Source organism: Pseudophryne corroboree, chromosome 3 (assembly GCF_028390025.1).
Source record: "Pseudophryne corroboree isolate aPseCor3 chromosome 3, aPseCor3.hap2, whole genome shotgun sequence".
Taxonomy (NCBI): domain Eukaryota; kingdom Metazoa; phylum Chordata; class Amphibia; order Anura; family Myobatrachidae; genus Pseudophryne; species Pseudophryne corroboree.
The window spans coordinates 411,287,120-411,295,062 of record NC_086446.1 but is presented as its reverse complement, the minus strand read 5'-3'; positions in this window follow the sequence as shown (position 1 = coordinate 411,295,062).

Here is a 7,943-nt window from a genome sequence, read left to right as displayed (position 1 = left end):
CACGGCAGTATCAATGGACATATACGGCAGTATCACTGGACATATACGGCAGGATCACTGGACTGGACTTATACGCCAGTACCACTGGAATTATACGGCAGGATCACTGGAATTATACGGCAGGATCACTGGAATTATACTACAGGATCACTGGACTTATACGCCAATACCACTGGAATTATACGGCAGGATCACTGGAATTTTACGGCAGGATCACTGGAATTATACGGCAGGATCACTGGATTTATACGGCAGTACCGCTGGACATATACGGCAATATCAATGGACATATACGGCAGTATCACTGGACATATACGGCAGGATCACTGGACTGGACTTATACGCCAGTACCACTGGAATTATAAGGCACGATCACTGGAATTATACGGCAGGATCACTGGAATTATACTGCAGGATCACTGGACTTATACGCCAGTACCACTGGAATTATACGGCAGGATCACTGGAATTCCACGGCAGGATCACTGGAATTATACTACAGGATCACTGGACTTATACGCCAATACCACTGGAATTATACGGCAGGATCACTGGAATTTTACGGCAGGATCACTGGAATTATACGGCAGGATCACTGGATTTATACGGCAGTACCGCTGGACATATACGGCAATATCAATGGACATATACGGCAGTATCACTGGACATATACGGCAGGATCACTGGACTGGACTTATACGCCAGTACCACTGGAATTATAAGGCACGATCACTGGAATTATACGGCAGGATCACTGGAATTATACTGCAGGATCACTGGACTTATACGCCAGTACCACTGAAATTATATGACAGGATCACTGGAATTCCATGGCAGGATCACTGGATTTATATGGCAGTACCGCTGGACATATACGGCAGTACCACTGGACATATATGGCAGCACAGGTACACCACCACTGGACTGATGCAGGACAACACAGCACCACTGCAATGGATTGGACTTATACAGCAGCACTGGACATATGGCAGCAGAGGACACCACCACTGTGACTGGACTGATGCAGCACAAGATACTAACACTGAACTGATGATGGAGACATGTCCTCTCTCTACACTCTCCAATGCCGGAGTGAAAATGGCGGCAACGCGCGGCTCCATATATGGTATTCAAACCCCGTGAGAATCCGACAACAGGATGATGACGTTTTGCCTCGTTCTGGTTTCCAAGTCAGGCGGGAAAACCCGAGCTTGACTCAGATCCGTGCTCAGGCAGTGAAGTCCGGTAGGGTTCGGTTCTCAAGGAACCGAACCTGCTCATCTTTAATTTGAATCAAACACTGCCAGTGCTTTATGTTGCTCTTCTTAGAAGGTGCTTCAGATCTATGCTCCTGCAGACGTCATTGTTGCTTGATGCTTTGAGTCCCTGGAAATCTCCTGCTTCGCTCTCCAGCATTATTCTCCGCTATCCTCTGTGTTCTGGATTTGAGTTTGATACCGGCACCGCCTCCTGCGCATACCAGCTTGCAAGATAGAAGCGGTGGGTTATCCGGAGCTGTAGGTGAGTCCTTCAGTTCTGTGCTCAGTAACCAAGTATCCAGAGTCCACGGTTCAAGTATTTTAGTCACGTTTTCCAAATATCCAGAGTATGCAAAGTCTTTCAGTCACATTTTTCAAGTATCCAGAGTTCACAGTCCAAGACTTCCAGTTACGCTTACCTAATATCCAGAGTTCATAGTTTAAGTCTTGCAGTTACATTCATCAAGTATCTAGAGTTCACAGCCCAAGTTCTTCAGTCATGTTTTCCAAGAATCCAGTTTACAGAGTGTGAGTTCTTCAGCCACGTTTTCCAAGAATCCAGTTCCCATAGTGTGAGTTCTTCAGTCACGTCTTCCAAGAATCCAGTTTCCAAAGTCTGCGTTCTACAGTCACGTTTTCCAAGTATTCAGTTTTCTTAGTTCTTGTCTTTGACCCACATCAATCCAATCTCCAGTCTTCGCAATTATTGTCTCCAAGTCACACTCATCATGTACCCAGTCTTCACAGTTATTGTCTACAAGTCCCAGTCACCAAGTAACTTGTCTTTACAGTTACAGTCTCCAAGTCAGTCATTCAGTATCTAGTGTTTACAGTTGCCACCTCCAAGTCACAGTCTTCCAGTATCCAGTCTTTACAGTTGTCTCCAAGTCATATTCATCTAGTGTTCTGTCTTCACGGGTTATTGTCCTAAAGTTAGTTATCCAACTCTCAGTCTTCACAGCTATTATCTCCAAGCCGCAGTAATCAAGTACCAGTCTTTGCGGTTATTATCATCCTTGCTACATTAACCACGTTCCCTAACTTCACAGCAACAGTTTCCTAGCCCAGTTATTTCATATCCAGTTGTCATAGTGTGCTAATCCTTCATCCCTGGGAGCCCATGAGAAGGAACTATATCCGGCCTCCACGTCTTCTTCCATCAGTGGTCTCTGCCTCCTCCACTCAAGCCCATTTATCAGATACTACATTCCAGCCTGACCTGACAGGTCGGCATTGAACATGTCAACATTAAAATGATGACGTGTTTTTTGTGTGCAAATTTTTAGCTTAACTCTAAACCTAACCCTAAACCTTAATTTAAAAATCCCCCCAAAAAGTCAACATTTTTGTGTCAACATGTTAATATCAACCTTCGAATGTATCGACCTAAATGCATGTTAACATAGATACTGATGACCTAATGACTCTGTTGACCTAATGAGCCTGTCGACCTTCTGTTGTCGAGAATCTGATTGTAGACCAGTCATCTGGATACCATCAATGAAAAGATTGAATCTGGTAAAAGAATTCTGGAATTGACAGGTGTACCTTTGGTATTAGTACAATTGTCTAGGAGACAGTGCAAAAATGTCAGAGAAAGATAGTTTACCATGTAGCATACAATTTGTGGAAAACTGCTCCGGAGAAATTGCACATTTGAGCATTAATACTCGCTGAACAGGGAGAATGAACAGCTCTAAAGTACTAGACAGTAAGTTATAGCCTAAACATTATCTACCCCCTAGTTCTGTGCAAAGTACCCTATCCCTACAGTCTAATTTTAAAGGATCACTGGAGAGCACCTTGAATGAAGAGAGTAGGAGAAGTGTATGTGAATACAGTGTTACGCACCACCATGGGCAGTGACTTCCGCAGCATCCGGTAGTCACTAAGCGACTCGACGATTGCGAACTTCCACTCCCCAGCCACTGGATCCTCGGCAATCTGGGACGCTTGCTAGTGCGGTGGTCGGGGTTGCTAGGGAGGCAGGGGTACTGTGGTAAGTGCAGCGGGACAGTTGCAGAGTATATTTAATTAAGGGTGTGCTTGCCTGGGCTGTGTTTTTGATTGGCTCATGCTCACTTTATATCCTGTGTCTGCCTCTCACTCCTTGCTGATCATAGTGCCTGGTCGCGGCGGGAGCCTTTGTCTCCCTGTACAAGAGTTACTGCTTGCAGCACTAAATTTGGTTCTTGTTCCATCAAGACTCGCTGTATTCTGTATGCAGCTTATATCTGTTCCCTTTTCCAGTACTGCTTGTCTTTGTAATTATCTTAATCTTTATCTGTTTGCCATTTATTGCTTACCCTGTTTATTCTTCATACTCATACTAGCATTAGCTTGGTACCCAAGTTATGCGGTAGCTTAGTTCCTGTACCTTGCCTGTTTGTTTGAGTGTGTGGTTTTCTCCATCTCATTTCTCTTCTCCCATATATCCTGCCTGGTTCATATTCTAGGTACACCTGTTCTCCCATACTGTGCTCAGTTTATGTTCTGGACCTCATTATCATTGTCTTTTCTCTACGTCCTTTTATCTAGTTCCTGCTTCCTTGTGTTTTCTTTAGTCTTTCTCCTTACTGGCATTGATTCAGGTCACTCAGGTTTAAGCTTGTACTGCTATCAGTAGCAAAAGTCCTGGTGGCATCCCAGTACTGGTAGGCACGTCAAGCCTTAAGGGAAAAAAACAGCTATTGGGTGTACAAGGGTCTCTGCCCAGAAGATATCATGGCTTCAGCTTCCTTAAGAAGATCCTGTCCCTGTCGTAACAGACAGGCAAGGTTAGTGTGGAGGGTTTAGCCTAGTTCCCCTTTAACCAAAAGGACTATATCTTCTTCAGTCATCATCACTACCAGTCTGACTGCCACCATGGCCCCGCAACCTAGCTACACCCATGCCAGACATGGAGATTGTGCTGGAGCTGGGAAGACACTTGTGGGGAGGGGGGGGGGGGTGTTACGTAGGTGAGCTGCTGTGCAAGAGAGAAACAGGGAGAGGATCAGTCAGAGAGGAACAGAATGAGGGAAGGAGGGTGGTGCCTCTGCACACAGAGAGAGAGAATAGGCTATAAATGGAGAGAGAGACAGTGGGATTAGGCAGTTGCTGGAGAAACAGACAGGGGGATGTGCTGAAGACACTGTGGTGGGTCTGGAGAGACACGGGGGGGGGGAATAACCCAATGGGCGACTTACCTGTACCTCTCCTATGAGGATGGGGGCCCCAGTAACATGAGTGTACCGGGTCCCAAAATTTCTGTTGCCGGGACCTGTTTTGGAGCAGAACTGAAGAATAGTAAAAAAGAAGCAGCAAGCCCAGACAAGTATCAAAGCAAGGAGAAACAATAGATAGCAGGTAATAGAGAGGAAGCAGCTGATTACTAATTAGGGTAATGACAGCAAAAAAAAAACAAACAGACGGTACAGATGAGTTACTAAGCAAGCAACTGTCAGGGGGCAATTGTTCAGGAGCAAATTGTCACTTATTTTATCTCAAACAACTGCAATTGGATCAAGTGCTCTGATTGTCTTCATATGGGGACTACTATGCCTTAACCCAACCACTACAATATTATTATCCGACACTCCTATTACTTCTGGAAGTAAAAGTAAAGAAAGGGAAAGACCGCACAGGAGTCATACATGGCTGAGTCACATTATTATGACCACCAGCTAATAGCCAGAGTAACCGCCATATGCAGCACGGACAACAACTAGACGGGCTGAACTGTTGTCTTAGACGCATGTCTGGTAGACCCCAGGTTCATTTTGATGGTGAGCTGTCGGTCTGCCCTCATGCTCCTTTTTAGCCAACGTTTACCTTTCACATCAGTGCCACGTGGTGCTCCGTAATGTCCACATCAGTTATTTGCAATGGTGGCAATTTGTCCAGTCACGAAACACCTTCACCACAGCAGCACTCCAACAGTTCACAAACTGCGCTGCGTCAGAAATACTGCCACCCTTGGCCCGAAAGCCGATAATCATCCTTTTTTGCAACTAGAATAAATTGCCCCTTTGCCCCATGACAGGAACGTATGATATGTGTGAAACTGGCCTATCGCACACCTTATATAACGCGCGACGTACCTCATGGGCTATATACTGGGATTCCACCATGTGGTACCAATAACAACATATTCTGTAATGCTATTTGCAGATAATTGTTTCCCACTATCAAAGTGCTCAGGAAGGTGCTCACAAGAATAAGGTACATACACGTGTACATTTAACTATTAATTTAACAGATACTTTGCTAAATGATTTGTGCCAGCTTCACCTTAAGGCAGAACAATGTGTGTGATGCAAGTCTGGAGCAGGCTTATTAAATCCCCAATCTGCGCATCCTCAGAAGAGGCCCCTAGTCTGCATTTCCTGATTAGCGCACCTCCATGCCCTTTTGAGCTGCAGCCCCTGAAGTTGCAATAGTTCTGCCAATGCTCTTAACTGGCATGGTCAGATTTCATGCAACTGCGTCATCCCACCCTGTCCCCCGTTTTTGACGAGGAGATCCGTTCTGCAGATGTGCATAATATAATGTTTAAATATTTAAAAAAATACTTTTTCAACTTTATTAAATAAAATAAATGTAAAAAAACAATGTAGTTAATGCTTTTGAAAGGAAAAATCGTCAGTTAAGTGGTTAAGATCATCAGTTAAAAAACTTTATCATTTTCATGCAATGAATATAACAATCACACATTTTATAAAAAAAATTGCAATGACTACAATAATCTAATTGGATACAGGGCTTCTTAGGGTTAATCGGAAGTCATATTGGCCAAGTTTCTGTAAAGCACTCACTATCAATATTTCCCCCCCCCCCCCCCCCCCCCACACACACACACACACACTCTTTTACATTCTAGCTAGTAGTTTGGGCTTACTGTATGTACAGTAGCAGTTTATTACCTATGGGGCACATGAAGTAGGTGTCAAAACAGGTTTAGGGCCACCAGACCTGACTGAGACTCCATAAAGTACCACAACCCCTGGCTTTCATGATTAGCTGAGCTGAACACTATTATTAAATTTGACAACAATGAAGACTTAATTGTAAGCGGACAACAACAAAGAGTGTAATGCTACTTAATGCCATGAAAATGCTAATTGACCATTAAAAATCGTTGTGAAAATGTAGCTATCTCAACACTATACACTACGTACCACATTTCCATTGAAATGCAGCACCTCTATGCAGAAAATATGGCTGAGAATTGCAGGATTGCTGTCTGGCCTGGGATAAGGCATGGTGGTAAAAACTTCAGCCCTGTCTGCTGTTTATTTTGGATTAAACGTTTAATTACATTTATTCTTACCTAAACGCTGTTAGATTAGGTAAAATATAATCCATAAGTAACTAATATGAGTAAGGTGACATTGGGATTGTCTTTTGTGTTAAATTTTTAGATTTAAAGGGAGTCAAAAGGCAAAACTCCAAAACAGTAGTGGGTGCAACGGAGCATGCTACACCAATTCTGCTCACACTCACAGTGGCACTATCAACGTGAGGTGTGAACAGAGTACAAAACGTTATACCAGTGATAGTAATGGGCAGTACACAAACTTTCTCCCCTGTGAAAGTAATTTAGCACTGCCCTCCTATTGCATTTGCTCATTGTCCACTGCTCCAGCTTTAATTGAATATCACACCCTGCAACATTTGGATTTCCCAGTTGGACACATTCCTGTTTCTAAATAATATTTTACAGCAGATGTCCAACCCGTTAAGTGTTGCAACCCGACAGTGGCTGGTTGCCAGGAGAAACTGCAAATTAAGGAGCATGATGTCAGGGGGCATTTGTGCTGTCTGCACTTTTATACATAACCATTTTTATACATAACCATTTCTGTATTCATTACTAGCTTCAGATTGTTGGGTAAATTGCAGCTGGAATTGCAGCAACTCACAAGTGATCATTTACAAACTGCATCTATCTATCTATCTATCTATCTATCTATCTATCGATCTATCCATCTTATTAAGTACAAATGGACTGTGTGTAAATAAAGTGACTCCCAGTTTATTTGTTCATCCTGAAGGAACTGTAACGTTATTAAAGGTTTTACTAGACTCTGTAATGCTGTGAGAAGAGTTAGAGTGATAGGGCAGAAGATTAATGCAGCCTCCTCTCCTGACATAAACCCTCAGAAGTACACGGCTGCATTTACACCAGTAATTTGTCACTTCAGCAAGTACTGATTTAGTGCGGTCAGCTGTAATTATTGAACTTGTCTGCACATTCATTTTTTACTCTCTTTTCCAGGATTATCAAATGAGCTCCACTCACAGCTCTTGTTATTTAAACTCACAGTTGTGCATCTCTGGACACATGGTCCTCAGAATATCTCTATGTCCTGTCTATCAACCTCTGATGTCTCATTTACTTCCTGGGAAACCATTACAATGAAATGGGGTGTGTCCAGTCACAGACACTTATTGCCAGAGCTACTCTGTTGTGGGTGCATAACCTTTAGCAAGAAAACTAGTTTTTCAAATAGATGATCAGTTATCAGACACTGAAGTAAAATAATTCTCTGTACACTTTCGGGGTTGTCAAAGTCGAAAAATATAGCGACCTATGATGCCTTGTATTAACCCCATGCGTTTGCCCGCTGCACGTGCACATTCTCTCCCGTGCGTGCGCATATTCGCAGTTGCGTGACGGCGCCTCCACGGTCGTGCGCTCAG